The 20,976-nt window shown below is 38.8% G+C and overlaps 1 pseudogene; it reads right to left on the reverse strand.

Annotated features, from left to right (window-relative positions):
* Positions 1-17,595: 17,595 nt before the first annotated feature.
* On the reverse strand, positions 17,596-18,403 carry LOC147886823 (uncharacterized; annotated as a pseudogene).
* Between the last annotated feature and the right edge of the window lie 2,573 nt (positions 18,404-20,976).

Here is a 20,976-nt window from a genome sequence, read left to right on the forward strand (position 1 = left end):
TTGCAAAAGGAGGAGAGAAGTACACAAGGAACTATGGCATATTTGCAAATCATGGCTGACTATATTGATATCTTCTTATCATTGTATTTGGATCTAAGGGAGTCTATTATATTGGCACCTAAGCCACATTATTTTTCAAGCCTTGAAGGTTGTCTGCTTATTAGCACCCAACTTACAAGTTAAAGAAGAATTTTATTAGCAAAGAGGCATACATAGATATTCAGCTTTTGTGCCATTTTGTTGTGCTTCTTATCGAGATGTTTAGAGACCTCTATCCTAATCTTTAGTGTCCTTTACATCTTACAAGATTAAATGTAGCTATACTAAAAGTTATTTTAGTAAGATTGCAAGCTTGATATGACAGGAAAAACCCTTTGATTTGGAGACTTCTTGTATTTGATCAGGAGATCATTGAACAGGGTTGCTAAGCAGGAGTGCAGTTTAGACGGGCTAACTTTCTCAAGGGAACAAGAAACAAGAACACATTTGGTGGTCATTAAATAAGAATGAAGGAAGTTGGGAAATAGATTTGAGTAGCTATGAATGTGTGTATCTTTTGGCACAAGAATAATGGTTGCATTGAAAGAGGGCATGCTAAAATCACAAAACTTGTCATGTGAATCATTTGGATTGAAACCTTGCAAAGTAGATGACATGTATCGACGGTTACAACCATAGATTGAATATACTCATGACATGTGGTCAAAACTAGGTTCAAAAATGGGAGCAACATGTGAGTATGATGATTTTACGCAGCAAAGAGTTGATGAATTGAAGCCATGAGAATATTCAAATGGAGATGATGAAGGCATTGCTCTTAGTGAGATCCAACATGAAATAGATGGGTTCTTGGGTGATGATAGCAACATGAACAAAGAACTGATGCACATAGAGCCATAATCAAACCCACCATAGAAATTGATGGAAAGCACAACTTCAACATTGGCTAGTCAATTGAATGGAAATTCAGCATTGTCAAAGGATAGCAAGGGTAAGGCAAGTTGTTTATTTTGTCCACAAGCCAAATTTCCAAGCTTTTGGAAATGCAAAATTTTTCAGTATAGGTAGTGATTGTGGAATTATTTTGTCTACGACCTCCCTAAGTATCAAAAGCACACTAGAAGAGCCACAAAATCAATATGATAAACCTCATTGTAATTAATACTTGGGAAGAGTCTGAAAGATGAGGAAGAAAGTTGGAGATAGATATGTGGACTATAAGCGAGGCTTGGATTTGACAAATTGTTTTGAAGACGTAGAAGTGAAACTTGATTGGTATTAAAGAGTTAAAGGTTCACAAATGTTTGCATATGTACTAATAGACTTGAACATGGTTGCAATAGAGTCAACATTAGCAAATGTACATACAACTTATCAATTGAGAGATACCAACTCAATGTGAGTGATTACAAAATTTTCAACAACTTTCTCAAGTTTATTAAGTAGGCAATATATTATTGAATGTCATGTATTTTACTTATCACAATATAAAGTAGCTTATTTGGGATAAGCCCATCAATGGTTATTGTCTTTCTTGTGCATGAAAGGGAACTTCAATCTAGTGCTCGAAGTCATGATTTTGTTGATATAGAGCTAAATTTGTTAAAGCAAAAGGGCTTTGTTTTTGTCTTTGGTTATCTTTTTATGGCAAGTTGCTCGAAGCATTGTTTATGGCTTATAGTTTGTGGTTACAATTTTTGGTCTTTATCATAGTTATCTTATGGTTTATGGTTTATTGCAAGTGTTGATATGGTTTATGGCAGGTATCTTGTGGTTTTTTATGGTTTATGGTTTATGGCAAGTGTTGATCTATGGTAGGTATCTTATGTATCTTATGGTTTATAGTTGATCTATGGCAAGTATCTTATGGTTTATGGTCGATCTATGACAGGTATCTTATGGTCTATGACAAATATTGATATGGTTATGGTCGATTTATGGCAGGTATCTTATGGTTTATGCTTTATGGCAAGTTTCAATATGGTTATGATGGATTTATGGTAGGTATATATCTTATGGTTTATGTTATAGTTAATTTTTGACGGGTATCTTATGGTCTATGACAAGTATTGATATGGTTATGGTCGATCTAACAAATATCTTATGGTTTATGGTAATGCAAGTGTTCATTCCTAGTTTTATGATATATTTATGGTTATAGTTTATGGTCTATGGTATATATGGTTTTTTTTTCACAGAAAGGAGGTCTCTCATGTTACAGTTTATGGTTACGGTTGTAGTCCATGATATATTTATTGTTACAATTTATGGTCTATGGTATATATGGTTTTTTTTGTGGACAGAGAGGAGAGCTCTCCTATTGTAGTTGTTGCTATTGACTATGTACAACAGCTACAACAATAGGAGATGATTTACTGTTGCTCTATAAAAAATAATAATAATAAACCATCGATATCAATGTCGGTATTACACACAGTGTACCGTCAATATGACACACAGTAAATCGGTGCTGGTATTCTCTTTGTTGTTCTTGCTTTTTGTCTCTTTCTAAGAGCTTATTTTGTTCTGATAAAAGGTTGTTCTTTGTTGATTATTGATTATTTATGTAGTTCATTCCATTGTTTTGAGATTCAAAAGTGACATGATTGATGAAAATATATTGCAAAAATTATCACAAAATATTGTGCAAATGTACCATATGCTTTGTAAATGTGGATTTTGGAGCCATTATTGTGTTTTTTCTCTTGATGTTACTAGTCATCGCCAAGAGGGGATTGTATTTGGTTAGCAAGGATTCATATTATCATTATGTGTGGTAGGAACATTCTTTCATAGCATTCAAATCTTGAGTATGTATCTTACACGTGTTAAATTTAACTTATGTAAGTTTCTTGGAATTGATTTAGTATGTTACATTATGCCATAACACCTTTAGCATCTCAAGGGGGAGGGAGGTCACGGGGCTTTAGCTCACAACTAGTTAAAGAACATACTCCTCCGCCATTGACTAAGAATCAAACTCTCTTTGAGGGAGGCACACATATTTCAATTGATATAACATGAAATAATGAATGTACGACTCTGATGGGCAAACTAGAGAGAGAGAGAGAGAGAGAGAGAACTCATGATAGTTTTATCAATCGATCAACACCTATGGATATACACCCTAGATTTTGACCTCTGAATGCTTCATGAAATTATTTATGAGGATGTGTGTGCATCACAAGATGAGATAGCATAATATGACACTTGGGAGAATCTCTCTCTCTCTCTCTCTCTCTCTCTCAATGGGTGTAGCTAGTTTGTGACTCTTCTAAGAGGGCACAAGACTCCTAGTGAATTGTGACTTTTAAGCCACTAGGTCTGAGTGCTAAAGTCTTCCACAGTTCTTGCTAAGGGACACAATGTTTTGCAGGGACCAGAGAGCCTGTAGTCTCCAACCAGCCATGCAGCATGGCCCATGATCTAAAGATCTCAAGCAAGTGGTGCATGTGTGTTCATAGATTGCAAAAGAGAGTTGAGAGTGAGAGAGAGAGAGGGGGGCATCAAAACAACAAGGCCTCCATATTATGTGTGAAAGGCATATACAAAGGCTACATCAAAGTGAGGTAGCAAAACATCAAAGCACGAAGGCATGCTTAATGATCACCATTGTCTTGGTTGATTTTTTGCAAGGCTACTTTGGCTTGCAATGTTGCTTTGTGGAGAGTGAATACAAACCCTCATATACACCCTTAGTTTGAGAGAACTTGATGCCCTTGCCAAGAAAGGGAATGACAATGTGGTGTGGTTTACAAAATGCAAATCTTTGGCATTATTGATTTTCTACCTATCCCTAGTAGGCAATCTAGTTGTTACAAAATAAGTGTAAGCTATTCTATTGGCTTGTTGTATGTTTTTCTTCTTCTCCTCTTCCTCATTGCATGCAGTAGTATCATAGCACAAGGGGCCAATTTATGTCCATCATGAATGGTTCTTGGTCCACAAACAATCTAAGAGTGGCCTTCCTTTCCATTTGACATAAAATTGGGTATACTTATGGTCAAATCTCTGTTTGAGGATAGCTTTTGGTTCGAGTCCAAGAACGCAAAGGGTGGGTTGTTACAGGATCGTCTCTTCTTTTTACAGAATTGCATACACACACACACGCCACGACACACACATGAATGCATAGAAAAACAGAGACACAGGGAGAGAGAGAGAGAGAGAGAGAGAGAGAGAGAGAGAGAGAGAGAGAGAGAGAGAGAGAGAGAGAGAGAGAGAGAGAGAGAGAGAGAGAGGGAACACACGATAGGGGTGAAGGCTACTCCCCCTCGCATGACACACGAATAACCCCCCCTCCATGCACCCACGCGAAACCTGCTTTTATAGATATGAAGAGGTTACAAAAATAGAGAGTGCCTCTCTTAAAAATAGAGAGCCATATCGAGAGAGTGATATAAATACAACTAGTGAGAGAGTATAGAGACAGATTAAGAGATATGGAGCATCCTCGATGATTCTTCTCATACATCGTTCCATTTACAGCCTTGCCTGCACACATACAAGCTAGAAATACGCGTTAGCAGCATCAAACTACTTATCTATAACATACCTCCGGGTTGAAAAAGCAATTGTCCTCAGTTGTAAGGTAAATGAGTAAAAACCTGCAATCTCAAAGCTCAACAAGATTATTAAAACATCACAAAGCATATTAGACACCAAATAAATCTTATACCACCATGCACAAGAATATGCTTAAAGTTAACGAATATGAGATATTCTTGTGTCCCATACCATAAGAATACATCATATATGTCATGCCTAAAAGGGCATCATTGGTCATAGGTATCCATCCAATCGTCTACCCATCATCATCAACCTCATGAGTTTTAATAATCCCGCAGGAGATATGTGTAACAGTCCATGTGGGTGATCAGTCCACATAAAAATAGACATCAATATTGCCTACACCGGCAAATGTCAACATTGCCTACACCGACAAAGTGACAATATGACTGACACATTTTTGTGCTGCCTCGATCGGTGATCTACACCCTAAAACTCATGACAGTGCTGCCTCAAACCGGCAAACATTCATAAAACTTTTAGTTATAATGCCGCAAACTTGCAAGCATTCATAAGATTTATAACAACAGTGCTGTCTAAAGTCGGCGAATCGGCACTCCGATGATGCATGGTTTACTGACAAATTGGTAGGTAATGACCAATGGACTCATGTAAAACTATGAATGACAAAAAATTTCAAATATACAGATGTATATAAAATCTTGTAGTCATTGGAAAATAAAACTTATCCGAATCGATGTAAACTTTATTAGCGTTCGAAAAAAAATCTTTTTCATGAGAGAAATTTATCCTTGTTTACTCATCTCGTTTGAGGAGAGAGAAACTAACTTAACCATGTAAGAAAAACTTTTTCATCCTTTCAACCATCAAACTTTGTAAACTTGAAAAGTTTTTAAACTTATCTCTGCCTCTTTGTGAGCCTTTTGTGTGTCGAAAATGCTTTTGATAATTTGTATGAGCCAGTTGTCATCCTCTTGAGTGTTGTGGATAAAACTATCCCATTCGTCAATTACTTTCTGTGCATCCATAAGGTTTTGTTGAAGAATTTCAATTTGTTGCTCGAGAGTTGCGTCCGGAAGGAGAGAATCCAAGTTCAAGCCATCGTTATTCATGGTGAAAGTTATGGGCGTTGGTAATAGAGAAGTTGGGTAGAAGAAGTAAATAGAGAGAAAAATTGAAGGGTGCAAGGGGCCTTGTAGAAGTTAAGAAAAGGGAAAAGGGAAGGGTGAAGGGCCTTGATGTTACCTTTTCACCTTATAATTTGAAAGCATAGACAAGCAAGGTGAATAGCTTGAGTGGTAAAACACTCGGGTGAAAGCTTGAGGTGGAGGGTTCAAAACCTTTTCCTTGAGGGTGGTCATGGATCTCCTTCTTGCCAAAAGCTTAAGAGGAAGTTCTCATGCATGCAGCCAACGATGCCAACGAAGCCTTCGATGCCAAGGTATGCCAAGGTCTATGCCTTGGTCGCCGCCTTGGAGGGAGCCGGTGGGAGACGAGAAGCAGAAACACAGGGGGGGGGGAGAGAGAGAGAGAGAGAGAGAGAGAGAGAGAGAGAGAGAGAGAAAACATGATAGGAGCGAAGGCTACTCTCTCTCATGTGAGCGCATGGATAACTCTCCCTCCATGCACCCACATGAGACTTGCTTTTATAGATATGAAGAGGTTACAAAAATAGACAGTGCCTCTCTTAAAATAGAGAGCCATCTTGAGAGAGTGATATAAATACAACTAGTGAGAGAGTATAGAGAGAGATTAAGAGATATGGAGCATCCTTGATGATTCTTCTTATACATCGCTCCATCTACGGTCTTGCGTGCACACATACAATCTAAAAATACACATTAGGAGCATCGAACTATTTATCTATAACATGGGTGTTGGGAAATCAAAGCGAAGCTTAGGGTGGAAGCATTTGAGAAGTCTTATGTGGAAGGTTGGGTGAATTTTGACATGATGCGGTGACTCTAGCGTATGTCATTGTATATTAGAGGACTTGGTAAGGGTTGTAGTATCGATGGTTGAACTTTGGTGTGAGTTTGTTGGGAAGGGAAATGTGTTCCGAGCTAATGAGGACTAAGTCACCTTTGGTGAAGAGTTTTTCTTTTCTCTTGTGTTGATTAGCAAACTTGATCATGCAAGCTCTACTCTTCTCTAGACTGGGCTTTTGTTGCTTTTATATTTTGTTGCCATCTTTGAAAGAATTCTTCATAGTCTTCATTATATATATAAACATTGTCAATTGCAAGGGGAAGAGGCATTATAACTTCTTTACTTGTAGATAGCTCTAAGAAGAAAAGAAGCTAGTGGTGCTATGAATAAAATTATTGCAGTGAAACTCCAAGATGTTGATGTGGTCGGCCTAATCCTTCTGGTCGGCACTAACATAGCTATGGATGTTATCTTCAATCCCTTGGTTGATCCCTTTAGTTTGGTTGTCAATCTCAAGATGATAGCTTAATGAGAATCGTGAGTTCCAAGAAATGATAAGAGCTCCTGCTCGCTTATTGTAGTCAAGCTCGTTTATTGTAGTCGAATCTTCTATCTCATCAGAATGAATTGGTATAGCATACCAACTCCCATCAAGAAGGGTCTATAGCATATCAATCCCCATTACAAAGGGTTAGTATGCTATATAGACCCTCTATAGGTTTGAAAAAGCCCTCAATGCCAACTTTTGAAGAGTACACAATAGCTTGTACTCGAGAAAAAAGGCTCTTGATTAAGTAGGAGTTCTAAAGTGACATCAATAACATCTATACATTATCAATTCTTGAATAGGACAACATGACAAGGTCAAAAAAAACATGAAGGGCACACAATTAACATAAACAATCTCACTAAAGCGATAAACAAGGCTTGGTTCAATGGGGCAGAAAAAGTGGACATCATTCACAACATGTGTTAACAACATGTGTTCTACACATAACAAATACAAAGTCTTTACATTAATGTGACCATGTGCAAATTTTTAAAAAAATTGGGCTGCATTTTGATATCATTTTCACACAAAGAACCATAAATTATAACAATAACCTTATAAAAATTCCTAAAAAGTTTGACTGCATTTTAATATAATTTTTAGATATGAAAAACCATAAGTCCTTGCACTAACAAACATATACCAATACCATATGCTTGAACATCATAATCGTGTTGTCTTTACATCAAAATTGGTTTGTTGATACCAAAACCCACAAGGCTCACAATAGTACATCAAGAACATAATCAAAATAATGCAACACCTTTCAAAATCCAAATAAAAACTTCAAGCATGTAGCATCATAACACCATAAAGCCCTACAAGGACATGCTAATAGCAAACCTTTAAACCGTACACATGCAACTCAAACAAGCACAAAATCTAGATTCACCTTCACAAGATGACAATCAGGGTATCTAAAACATGAGCTGTCTAAAAGTTTATAAGTACAAAATCATCAAAAACTAGAGAGTAAATTAAAAAAAAGGCTAGAACTAATCATTAATCTCATTGCATCGAAGGCTCTCCTTGTAGCAATTTGGGATAAATAATTTTAAACAATATCAATTAGATATGATTAAAGAAATAGCGATAAAACAAGTGCACAAGGTAAACAACATTTAGTATGTCACCTCAAGATTCGAGCTTGTGGCCATACCGTCACTTGAGCTCGGTGGTGCTCTACCTATTGTCTCAATCTGAAATTGTTTACAAGAATGTGAATCAATACATTGAGCTAGTGAAATAGCCTACGTACCATAGATAACCAAATCAAGAACACTCACAAAGTCTCCATTGAAGGTGACTACATCAACCACTCCCCAAACGATGCAATGATCCCGAATTCACCCATGTTCATGTTGCCTCTCTCTACTATCACCGCCTATTTGGGGTGTAATGAGACTCTACCACAATCATATCCCACTCCTTTGGATTTAGCCAAAAGGCTTGCGCAATCTCTCCTTCAAAGCACTCCTAGCATCCGAACGCTTGTGTTTCACAGAATCTCACATCCACCTCAACATCCATTTTTTGCTAAATGCATTATCAGATGTAGTAACTGGAAACTCATGATAGAGGATGTATATCACCTCATCCTTGCTCCTAAAGTCCTGATTCTTTCAATATTGGATGGTGTCCTAGACAATTTGGTGATAAGATTGCATATGCATAATCACCATCTTTCTTGCATCATCCATCAGTATCTCCTCAGTTTCTTGATCCACTGAGTATAAGAAGCCTCACTCTTACTCGTGTCCTCTTACTCGCGTCGGTAACAAGGTGATCTCAATGGAGATCCAATATGTGACCACCTAGCTAGAGTCCCTTGTGGCGTCTGAATAGGCATCCATCCAATGCATGTCTCCCTAGAGTTTGAGCCGGTGTCCACTCGAAAGAAGGGGTTCCTTCCCCTGCATATGATGCCACCCTTTAGGGGTGCACTCCCCAGGTGTCTCTAGAGATGTGATCGAGGGAGCGAGCACACCTAGGCTTAGAGGTGTGCCTTGTGGACTAACAAATGTAGTACTTTTTGGAGGGGTGAAGCCATGATGTGAGAATGGGAAGGAAATGTAGCATCCACATCACCACAACAACCTCCACCTCCACCATTGCTCCAATAGGTAAAACCCAATCTAAACATTGTCGAGAGGTGATTGCTGACCACTGGGACCTTGACTAGAAACATGTCGGGAAGCTGGGAACCTCAAAGTATACATAGCTTTGTAGATGAGCCTGAAACCTCTCTAACTAGGTGAGAGAAAGCTCGTGCATGAAGTTGGCTAAAGAACTCATTAGCAGACAAATATGCAAGGGAGCTACACCTTGACATAGCTACAAGTGAGAATATCACACTGAACAAATTTTTCTACCTAATTTTTTTTTTAAAAATTCGACATCACAAAAAAAAGTACATAGAGCTCTAAGATTCAAAGGAAAATTCTAGTCTGATTTCATAGTCACTGTAATTAGAACTCTTGTCAACAAGAAGAGGCATCTACTTCTATAGCTCTCTCTCACCCTCACAGAGCTCCTCAAAAGTATTTATATCAATAAAGAGCTCTCCATTTAGATCCATACCCACAACCTACTCTACTAGGGTGTCCTTCTTAAGTTGAATCATGTTTGCATCCTCTGCCAAGGCACTCTCTTCCTTATCTTGAATATGAGCATCCAAGTCTATTGATTATTTCTTGACTTCAAACTCAACGTTAAATGTCTCAAAAGAAGCTTATACTATATGCATGCCAAAGTATAAGATCTCTCCAACTTAGGTATTTGAGCTTAAATAACACCGCTGACTCTCTTGTTTAAAGTTAGCCATAACACCACAATCAAATGTAGTGTGGTGCCCAACATCAATCTAGGCAACCTGAAAATGCTTGCCTTGCAACAAGCATGAGGAGTATGATGTGTAGTGACAAAACCTCAAAATTTTAGCGAACAAGATGCATTGTGTGCCACTCAAAGAAGTCATTTTCAAGGCCTTACCACTCTTCCATTGTTAGCTAGGCACATTTTACTTATAGCTTTTGTTAGTTTTTTGAATTCTGCCTACATTTTGCCTACACTATTCTGCCTATACACTGTAGACTTTTTGCTTAGTATTCCCTAGTTTAAGAAAATGTTAAATCAGAACTGTATCTTGCCAATTCATGTGAAAGTCAGATGAAAGCCTTGGGATATGAGTGGTTATACCTATAGGCATCTAGACAGAGTTAGATAACTAGTCGGATGATTCTATGTTCTATATGGGGCATTTTGATGATGAATACAATTCTGATACAATTTCGATTCTGATTTTTGTGTGTGCAATTGTGTTTAGCAATGGTCGATTCTGTACTTTCTCAAGTTCTCTTTCATGCCTTAATTGTGCAACTCTATTGTTATGCCATGTTTAAGTTCTGTCATTCTTAGAAGCTCATAGTTGAGCCATGAAACATCCACATTCTCGAGAAAACTCCCACTCCTCTTACAACACTGCATGGCCACTATCTATTGCCTTTGTTAGGGCCACATGAAGCCATCTTAATGGCATAAATGGTGGGATTGCTTCCAAGCCTTAGGGATATTGCACCAAGTAATGTCTTTGTCATTGAAAAGTGACTCTAAAGCCTTGTGTTCTTATAAGCCCCCAACCACCTTTGCATGACTAGATGATGTAGTTTGCAAAATCGCTCGACCTTCATTTCAAACTCTAGCCTTCCATCATCTTTTGCAACCCTACACCAACCGATACCTCAATTGTTAGGACATGCAATCATCACTGTCAATGTGCCAAAATAGGTTATCAATAACATCCAACCTTGATAATCACTCTCTGATGTAGACCAAAGCCTCGAAAATTAGCCACCCTTCTGCCACCATGGACCCCTTTGGTTGTGCTCTTTGATGTACAAAGCCCTTCAAAGTCTTCATAAAACGTTCTAGGAAAAACATCCATCAATAATGTATAGTCATTGCAATCTCAGGTCTCAATATGCCTTGTGTTCCCTTGGCCCTACCATGAATTCTTGTCATCACAACCCTCTATCTCCAAATAGAGCATATAGATGTTGCTTAGCCATCTCATCTTATCTATGTACTCCCTTCCACCTTGAGCTCTTACTTCAATTTCTTTGTGTAAGACCTTTCTTCAAGGTCACACCACTTTTGCTTATACGCGCAGGCTTCCATTTGGCCTGTTTTGCACCTTTTCTTGTTCTTGTGCCTTTCAATGCCTTTGTCATCCATTTTTCTACCATTAGGGTCCATAACCCTTTTCCTCCATTCTTGATGCTACTTGTCATCATCATGGGCCTTCAAATTCTCACGTGTGCTCGTGCTTGTCCCATGCATTGCTGCGTCGCTTGCTTAGATTTCTTTGTGCTCTGATACCAAGTGTTACAACCTCGAGTCGCAGCGCTAGTCCTCTACAGGACCTAGTGAGGGATGCAATGTTGCAAGAGACCAAGAGAGTTCACAGTGTTGTCTAATTGAGCCATAAGACATGAAACGCAAGCTAAAAGCTCAAGTGAGTGGTGCATGCATGTGCACCAATTGCAATAGAGAATTGAGAGAGAGAGAGAGAGAGAGAGAGAGAGAGAGAGAGAGAGAGGGATGTAAAAACAACAAGACATTCATATTAGTGCAAAAGACATATACAAAATGGTGCGCCCAAAGTGGAATGACAAAACTTCAAAGCATGGCGGTTAGGATGAAGTGAGAGATAAAGTGCTCAATAATCGTTCACTCATTCGTAAGGTTTTTTTTTTGGAAGTAACACAAACGTGGGTAAACCAAACATACCAATCAGGGCTCGAACTGGGGTCTATAGACCCACACACACACCCACTATCCACTTTAGTAGACACCCCACTAGTTACTCATTCGTAAGGTTTCTTTGGCTTGCAAGTTTTCTTTGAGGAAAGTGACTACTACCCTCATATGACCCTTTGGACAAGCGTGGCATCCCCCCTGCTATGCCTTGGTTGGCTACATGTGGTTGGGGTGACGGTGAACGATACCAACAGTGACGGGGGATGCCTTGTGCGGACGACAGAAGCCTTGATCTCGTGACTCAATGGCATGGGCCGTGGATTTGAAGATGGACTCGGTATAGGGACGATGCACGAGAGGTGCATAATGCTGACCCATTTCTCCTCATGCTTGACATTGGCTATGTGCTTGACAATTGGGATTAGTCGAGGTGCTTGGCAACGAGCATGCACTCCTTCCCCACTCGACGTGGGTGAAGGTAGAGGGTAGGCATATTGCTACGTTATCGAGATGTTGGCAGTCTTGCTAGAAAAGCACCGAGCCTCTTGCTGTGAGAATTTGTGAGAAAGCTTCAAAGGTAATTAGAAGATGCTATGCTATAGCTTTTGTGATTTCTATGGCTTGATAGGTTATATATGCAAGAATCTTCACTCACTCTCTCTTACACACACACATACACATAGGAAGAACATTCAAAAGAAAGATCAAAACAAAACAAAAATGAAAACATCAAGGTTATGCTCATGTCTTATCATAGGTAGGATAAAATGTTTAATAGATGAGTTAATAACATTCAATCTATGTTGACCAAACAAGCCATGGATTGCTCTTTGAAATTGCAACTTAGTACTTACTATGATATAAATCTTTTGTCTAATGATAGGAATCAAACATGTGTACAAATCCTCTTGGTTCATAACAAACCAACTATAGCAAAAGAACTACATTCATATCAAAAGACATATTATAGTCAAAGAGAGAAAGAATGATGGGTTTTAGTGAAAGCATTATCTCTCTAAGCCTTTCGAGACCAAAGAGAAAGACAATACGTTGTTGGAAGTGGATCTTATGACTAATCCAAATGTTAATGGTAATGTGTTGAACGGAATGAAAGTGAAAGAAATTACCTTGAAGTGGATTATGGTTATTCATCTAAGATTTAATGAGTATGTGCAATGATATAGAAGTGAAAGAAGTGAAAGGAGAAGAAAAAAAGAGTTTCTCTCCCAAGCCCTATTATTGCCCATAGGCAATAAGGATACTACGGGGAGAGATGTACCTCTAGCAAGGAGAACCTAGAGATGTAGGAGAGAGAGATATGCTAAAGAGAAAGAGGTAAAGTTGCTAAAGAGAGAGCAATTCAATTAAGTTGAAGATTAGTATGCTCACCTTGTGCACTCACCTTGTGCACTTAGTTATTCCTCACAAGAAGGTTGATTGTTGTTTGGCAAGCTGCTTGACCGCCTTCAAGTGGTACAGCTAGAGCTCAAGAGAGAGGCTCAAGAGAGATGGAGATAGCATTAGAGATATAATTAGCATTAGAATCAAAGATTAGGGATTGAAAATAAGAGATAGAGAAAGAAACAAAAACAAAGGATAGGTTATATATCAAAAATAAAAACAAAACTAGCAAAACACAACCAAAAACAACACATCTTACTTAATGGACTCATTAAGAGTAATCATCGCCTTAATGGAGAGAGATAGAGCGGTAAGAATTCAAGCTCTTCTTCATTGGCAAGTTTAGCACTAAGATAAGTGTAGCAGTATGTCACTAATCTCTAAATCTTCACTCATTCATTGTCTAAAATGAAGACTAGGCTACCCTTTTTATAGATAAGAAAACCCTGCTTAAGATAATCACCTGATTAGGCTAAAGAATTAACCCAAATGAGATATCCTTTGGATATTCCTTCAAGAGGAGAATATTAGAATTTATAATATCATAAAGTTCAGCATTTTTTATCGAAAAGGCTCCATGTGGGTGTATCATGTATGTGGGTCCCACCTAAGCATCATGCATGTGGCTCTAGCAAGGTGTCCCAACTTGTCTGTCTTGGTCTTAAAAGCATCTTTGAGGTATCCCATGCACATCATCATGTATATTATCCTCAAAAACTCTCTTTTATTTTTAATTTACCCAAAAATAATTTTCTTTCACCTTGATTCATCTTGATTCACCTATTTCAAAATCTTTGTTGTAATGATACTATGTGAGGATTTTTCACTATTTTGGCTGTAACTTTTGACTTGTAACTCGGATTGACATGCCTCAAAAGGCAAAATTAGACAACTCAAAGAGATTGACTTGGTTTTGGCCTTATCTCTATGCCTTCACCTCAAAAATTTCGGTTTGGATGGTTTCCATTTGCTTTTTGGAGAAAGTCTTCATGCAAGCCCTCCCTCTTGTATGTATTCAAGGAAGGTGTGCATTATTGGGAAGGATTCATCACTAAACAAAGGTGAAAAATAGGAAAATACCAAAATGATATTTTCTTTTTGAAATTATAAGATATGAATGAAGATACTCAAGTGCCCTTGGGCCACCTAGGTAGGACATAGGAGGCCCATAATGCTTTCACTTGAGGTAGAGTGAACTTGATATGTACTTATTCATTTTTATTGAGAATATTACTAGTTATTGTTGGGATATCTCAAGGTGTATGCCTCAGGCACACCTTATTTTTCTATGTGTGAGTGTTAGAGGCACAGTTAGGTGCCCACAAGCACAGTTAGGTGGTGGAGAGCCACATAAGATGATTGAGAGAATCTAGGAGCAGATTGAGGAGATGATTGTGGAGCTCTGAGGTCATCAATGATGTCAGTGAGCTTGTATGAGGTGCCTACTTAAGGACCTCACTTTTCTTTATTCCATAAGCAAGTATTCTGAGTTTGTGTCCACTCTACTCTTTCCTTTCAGTGTTCCAACATGGTATCAGAGCCATTTGATCCTCCTTGAGCCCATTTCTGCCACATCATCTTCTTCTTCCTCTTCTTCTTCTTCACCATCTCTCCCTCTTCTTCCAAAAATTTGCTCGAGCTTCCGGTTCTCACCCATTTCCCATGCCCTTCCAGCTGGAGATCCATCTTGTTGGGGGAATTTCGGGCTGCAAGGAATTGAAGAATTTCAACCTCTGCTGGTCGCCATTGTACGATTTTCGTCGATTCTTCTTGCTGCATTTTCTCTGCGCCTGCTCCTTCTTTCTCTAATTCCTTTCAGGGCAAGCTTCTCCATCCTAGAGCTACCTTGTGCTAAAATCTGAGCAGCAATGGCTGCATATTGAAGGAGAAAATAGAGAAAAACCAGTCGACTTTGTTGAAGAAGGAGAAGGCGACCTGACGCGTTTTTTCGCCTCTTCTTTCCAGAGGTTCTACTGTGGTATACCAGCTTTCTTTTGCCTCAGAAAGCCCCCTTTCTTTTGCTTTGAAGAGTGAGCTATAAGCCCTCCAAGTTCAGCTCTCTAGTTTTGACAGTTTTGACAAGCTTTTGAAAATGATGCTATATAAAATGCTACTCTAGCATTTCTGGTCTTTTGAAGTTTTCAACAACTTCAGTACAAGTTTTGCTTCAGTTTTGTTTTGACTTGCTAGACCTGGTTTTGATTGGAAAGTGTTTATTTCATTCACTTCTATGAAGCATGTAAGAAGAAGCATCATTGTTTGAAATCTAGTCACTACTATTTGCTACATCAAGTGCTCATATTTTGGAAGTCTTTCAGTTATTTTTGCCTTGTAAGAGAGATAGACACTGCCCAATATCTGGGTTGGACCCTCTCATGGCTACCATATTTAATCTTGAGAAGTTCAATGGAAAGGGCTTCCATACATGGCAAATGAAGGTGAAATTTGCATTGATGAGGGAGAACTTATGGGGACTTGTCAAACCGACTCCTACCGCTTCTTCTACGGCCTCCAATGCTGGACAATCCTCAACTCCGACACGACCGGCAAGGGATCCAGCAAGAGAAGAAAAAGCATATGGTATAATTGCTCTTGCTCTAGGTGATGATTATATACACCATATCTCTGACTTAGAGTCTCCTTCGGAAGCTTGGCGGAAGCTAGACATGATTTTTGGTGCAAGCTCTCACATCTCTAAACTATCACTTAAAATCTCTTTCTTTGAATTAAAGATGGCAAGTGATACTACTTTAGCAGCTCATGTCAACTATATGCAGAGTCTTATGACTCAATTACTTCTATCAACTCTCCTATCACTCCTGATGATGCTATGGCAGTGTTACTTAAGAGTATGCCTGAAGGTTTTGATCACATTGTTAGCACTTTGAAGAATCTTCCCAATCCTAATCTTGAAGGCATTATCTCTGCCCTCCAAGAAGAAGAAAGGCATATGGAGCTAAGGAAAGGCAATGACACTGCTTATGTTATGAAATTCCAGAAGGGCAAGTATACTCCTTGCAATCACTGTGGAAAGACAAATCACCTTTCAAAGGACTGCTTCAAAGTTAATCCATGCAAGCACTGTGGCAAGAACAACCATAATGAGAAGTTTTGCAGAGCCAAAGCAAAGACAGAAAATGCAAATCTACTTACAGTTAATGAGCCTCCACAAGATGAGGCATCCTTTGAAGATTATGCATTTTAAACACATCTCTATGTATGCTCCAGATCTCTCTTTTTATGTCAAGGTACTCAGCCTGGATAGTCCTCCAAAATGAATGAAAATAAACTATTGTGTTTTGTGTGTTTTGTAAACACCTCTGGTCACCTTATGATGTAGGCCATGTGTATGTTTTGTTCCATGGTACCTCCTGCAGACATTGTGTGCATGTACATGCAGGGGAGATAACCATTGGAAGGTCTTTTTGTATCCCTTTGTTTACCTTACACCCAAGGGAACCCTTGCTAGCATGAGAACCTAGCCATAGATTTATCCTTGACCACCATGAGATGGCATCAGAAACTATGAGACTAGATGTATCCTTGACATAGCCTGAGGCATTTCCTTGAGGGGGGGTTTGTTGGGATATCTCAAGGTGTATGCCTCAGGCACACCTTATGTTTCTATGTGTGAGTGCTAGAGGCACAGTTAGGTGCCCACAAGCACAGTTAGGTGGTGGAGAGCCACATAGGATGATTGAGAGAATCTAGGAGCAGATTGAGGAGATGATTGTGGAGCTCTGAGGTCATCAGTGATGTCAGTGAGCTTGTATGAGGTGCCTACTTAAGGACCTCACTTTTCTTCATTCCATAAGCAAGTATTCTGAGTTTGTGTCCACTCTACTCTTTCCTTTCAGTGTTCTAACAGTTATAGGGTCTAGCTAGGCTTCAAGATAATAATGAGATAGTAAAAGAAAAATACCAATGCTTTTTTTTGCATAATTCTTTTACTTGAGGTAGAGTGAACTTGATGTGTACTTATTTATTTTTATTGAGAATATTACTAGTTATAGGGTCTAGCTATGGTCTAGCTAGGCTTCAAGATAATAATGAGATAGTAAAAGAAAAATACCAATGACTTTTTTTTCACATTTACGAGGCACAACCATTGATATTTTTGTCACAGTACTTTCTAATGGTAATGTAAACTTATATTACGTTCAGGTAAATATTAAAATAGATATAAGGCTTTACTTATGCATATGTACATTATGTGAAGTATTTTAATACTAATTCCCGCTATGTACGTGCCACAGCACGATATCCACCCCCTCTAAACCTGCCCATCCTCTGGTATGTGCCACAATTGGTTATTGCAGGTTCTATACTCATGGTCCATGTTGTGATCTTCATGCTCTGCTTCTTCACTTTGATCTTCATCCTCTGTCTCATCCTCATAATCTTGCAAACTACTATCTTCTCTTCTTCTAAATAGCTTGATCCTTTTTCCTACAATGGAATTTTTTACATCTGCACCATTTTAGCTCAAATAGGCTGTAGGTAGCATTGTCATGCACATACTTTACAACATATGGTCCAAACCATCTTTTGGAGAACTTACGAATGGCTGTGTGTTGGTTATCAAGGCTACTATCATAAACCAAAACCCAATCACCTTTCTCAATTGCTTTGCTCCTGAGTCAATTTCATTTGTCGAAGTAATCATTTTTCTTCATCCTTGCATTTTTTAATCACTCCTTTGCAGCTTCAATATCTTCAAGTCTTGTTTCTAGTTGCCTAATGCATAATGCAAGGAGATCTTTCTTACTAAGCTTGTCTTGCCAAGGTAGTACATTCCATGTGGGGATTGTTTTTTCGATTGGCATCACTGGTTTTTGACCATACATTAGCTTCGCAGGCATATAGCTAGTTACTGAGCTATGTGTTGTACGATCAGCCCATAGAGCATATGGCAGTAATTTTGGCCACTCACCAACTCTTCCTTCACAAGTCTTGGCTAAAGCTTTGATGATCAGAGGATGCCCTCTTTCACTCTTTCCATTGCCTTCATTAAGCTTTAGTAAGAGAAAGTTTAATTCCTAATCTAGAAAAGAACTCCCTTGCTTCCTTGGCATCTAGCTCACCTCTATCTGTAGTGATTTTTCATACACAACCATAAAGGCAAATAACTTCTTCAAGGAGGAATTTGCATACAGCTTCAGTAGTCTTTGTTCTCAATGCTCGCCCTTCAATCTGGTTGGTCAAGTCCTCTCGTGCAAGAACTAAGTATCTCATCTACCAGAGTCCTAGAGGCATTGTGACTAGATCCACAACCCATTTGTAGTGCATGGATAGTCGATATGTAGGGTGCAACCCATCACGATATCATACATTTGAGTACATTTGACAAGTTACACATGACTCTACAAATTGAGATACATCTTTATACATACTCTTCCACCAGTATTTTTTCTTTAACTTAGAAAAGGTTGCCCACACACCCCTGTGCCCTACCCATAGACTATCATGAAACTCTTGCATGAGCTTCACTCGATTCTCCTTATTGCATATAACCTTTTGTGGTGTAGCACCCTTTAGTTTAGGATGCTTCCACAAGTAACCATCCTTTAAAAAGTACCCATATGCTTTCATGCGTATCCCATTAGGAAAAAAGGGAGCTCATTTTGGGGCCTTATAGAAGAGAGAGAAAATAGGCTCTCAACCAATCAGGAGTGGACCAACGTAACGTTGAAAATTCAACAAAAGAAGATGAAAATAAGAAAAAGAAATAGTACTATATGTTCGTAGAAGCATGTCACATTAATGAGGTGATCTAATTTGAATCTTTTAAAAATTTATTTTCTGTGCAGAATTTGTTGATTCTGACGCAGACGCGTTCGGAACGGCCTAAAACCCCAAAAACGGTACTGGAAACGCTGGAATTCGGAGGCCCGAAAACGGCCAAAAAAGGCCGAAAAGTGGGATTTGCAGCAAAACGCGATCTGGCACCTTTTGAGCCCGAAAACGGCCAAAAAAGGCCGAAAAGTGGGATTTGCAACAAAACGCGATCTGGCACCTTTTGCGTTTTGCTGCAAATCCCACTTTTCGGCCTTTTTTGGCCGTTTCCGGGCCTCCGGATGTGCGATTCCAACGTTTCCAGTGCCGTTTTTGGGGTTTTGGGCCGTTCCGGACGCGTCTGCGGTGTGAGAATCACCAGATTCTGCACAGAAAAGTGTTGCTCTTATATGAACATTAAATGTAAAGCATGTGAAAGAATATATTTATTCCTTTTCACACTGACATTTCTCATGCAAGTATCCATATTTTCTTGCTTTTGTAGAGAGAGAAAAGAGAAAATAGTGAATTTCTTACAGGGCCTCAAAATGAGCTCCCTTTTTTCCTAATGTCTTGAATTCTTAATTTGACCAACCTTCATGTTTTGTTAGAGTACTTAAAGTAGCTTCCATTAAGAAGCCAATCACCTTCATAAAGTTCCTTTTTGAAGAGCTCAAGTGAAAAAGACATGCAAACATAGTTGTTTTTGGAGTAGAACTTTGTACCTACATCTTCACCTTCATTAATCATTTGTAACTCATCTTCATACCTTGCCCTTGATAACATATCTGCCACTGTATTGTCTTTACGTGTAATGTGCTTAAACTCAGGACTTAAGGACTTAATGTAGGCAATCCACCACAACATAGCAATGTTTGGTGTTGAGTAGCTTGTAATCATCCCTAGAAGTGGTAGACAATCTGTTTCTACAAGCACACATGTACCAATTAGGTACTTCTTTTCATTTTTTAGAGCTGTAACCATACCCCATAATTCTCTCTTTGTTTGTGGGTAGTTTCTTTGGAGAGCGCTTAGTACCTTTGCTCCAAATCTTACTACATACATGTGTCCCTGTTCATCATCTTGACCTATTGCCCATCCAATACATGTAGGACTAGTGTCTACTGTCACAATTACTGGCCTTCCACACTCATAGCTTACCTTTCTTAAGGTTGGTGTTGATTGAAGCAACTCCTTAAGCTTTTGCATGGCTTTTGTATGTGTATCTCCCCATTTGAACTTTTATTTTTTTTTAAGTAGTTGGTAGAGAGGATCCGCTACATGTGCATAGTGTGAAATCCAAATAACATAAAAGACACATGCACCTAGAAACCTTTTGACTTCAGTGATGCTAATGCATGTTTCTTTCATTCATTGAATGGCCATTTACCTTTGTTGGACAAGGTTTTCTACCATATGGCCCGCACATGTGCCCCAAAATGAGGACCTTATTGACACCAAACATAGACTTTTTCGTTGATAGAGTAAGATTTACTTCCTCCAACCTAGCTAAGATTTTATCACAATCATTTATGTGATTTGCCACAAACTTGCGGCACCCCTTGAAGTCCAAAGCTTCATCTCTCTCCCCTTATTCACATCCTTTGATAGGCAAGTCATCAATGAAAGGCATTGTAACTTGAGGAATAAAGTCTTGTAAGACCTTATTCATCCCATTCATCATATGTGCAACCGAGTTGGTTGCCCCTTGAAGCAAGGTACACATTCTTACCAAACCTAAAGGTGTCTTCATGGTTGTCAAATCTCTGCTTTCATTTGCAAGGTGAAATTGATCATATCTGGAGTAGAGATCTCCCATCGAGTAGATTGCCCTCCCTGCAAACGCTTCTACAAACTCATCCACAATTGGACCTGTACCAACATTCCTAATAGTCACCTTGTTAACCGGTTGCATGTCTTGAATGAAGCGTAAAGCACCATTCTTCTTTGGGACCGTGAACCACCTATTTGAATGAGCACAAGAGGGCTCCAAAATTCACATTTTGATCTTCTCATTCAAAAGCTCTATTACT

Source organism: Dipteris shenzhenensis, chromosome 24 (assembly GCF_047967505.1).
Source record: "Dipteris shenzhenensis isolate YYH24624 ecotype China chromosome 24, Dip_SZ_1.0, whole genome shotgun sequence".
Taxonomy (NCBI): domain Eukaryota; kingdom Viridiplantae; phylum Streptophyta; class Polypodiopsida; order Gleicheniales; family Dipteridaceae; genus Dipteris; species Dipteris shenzhenensis.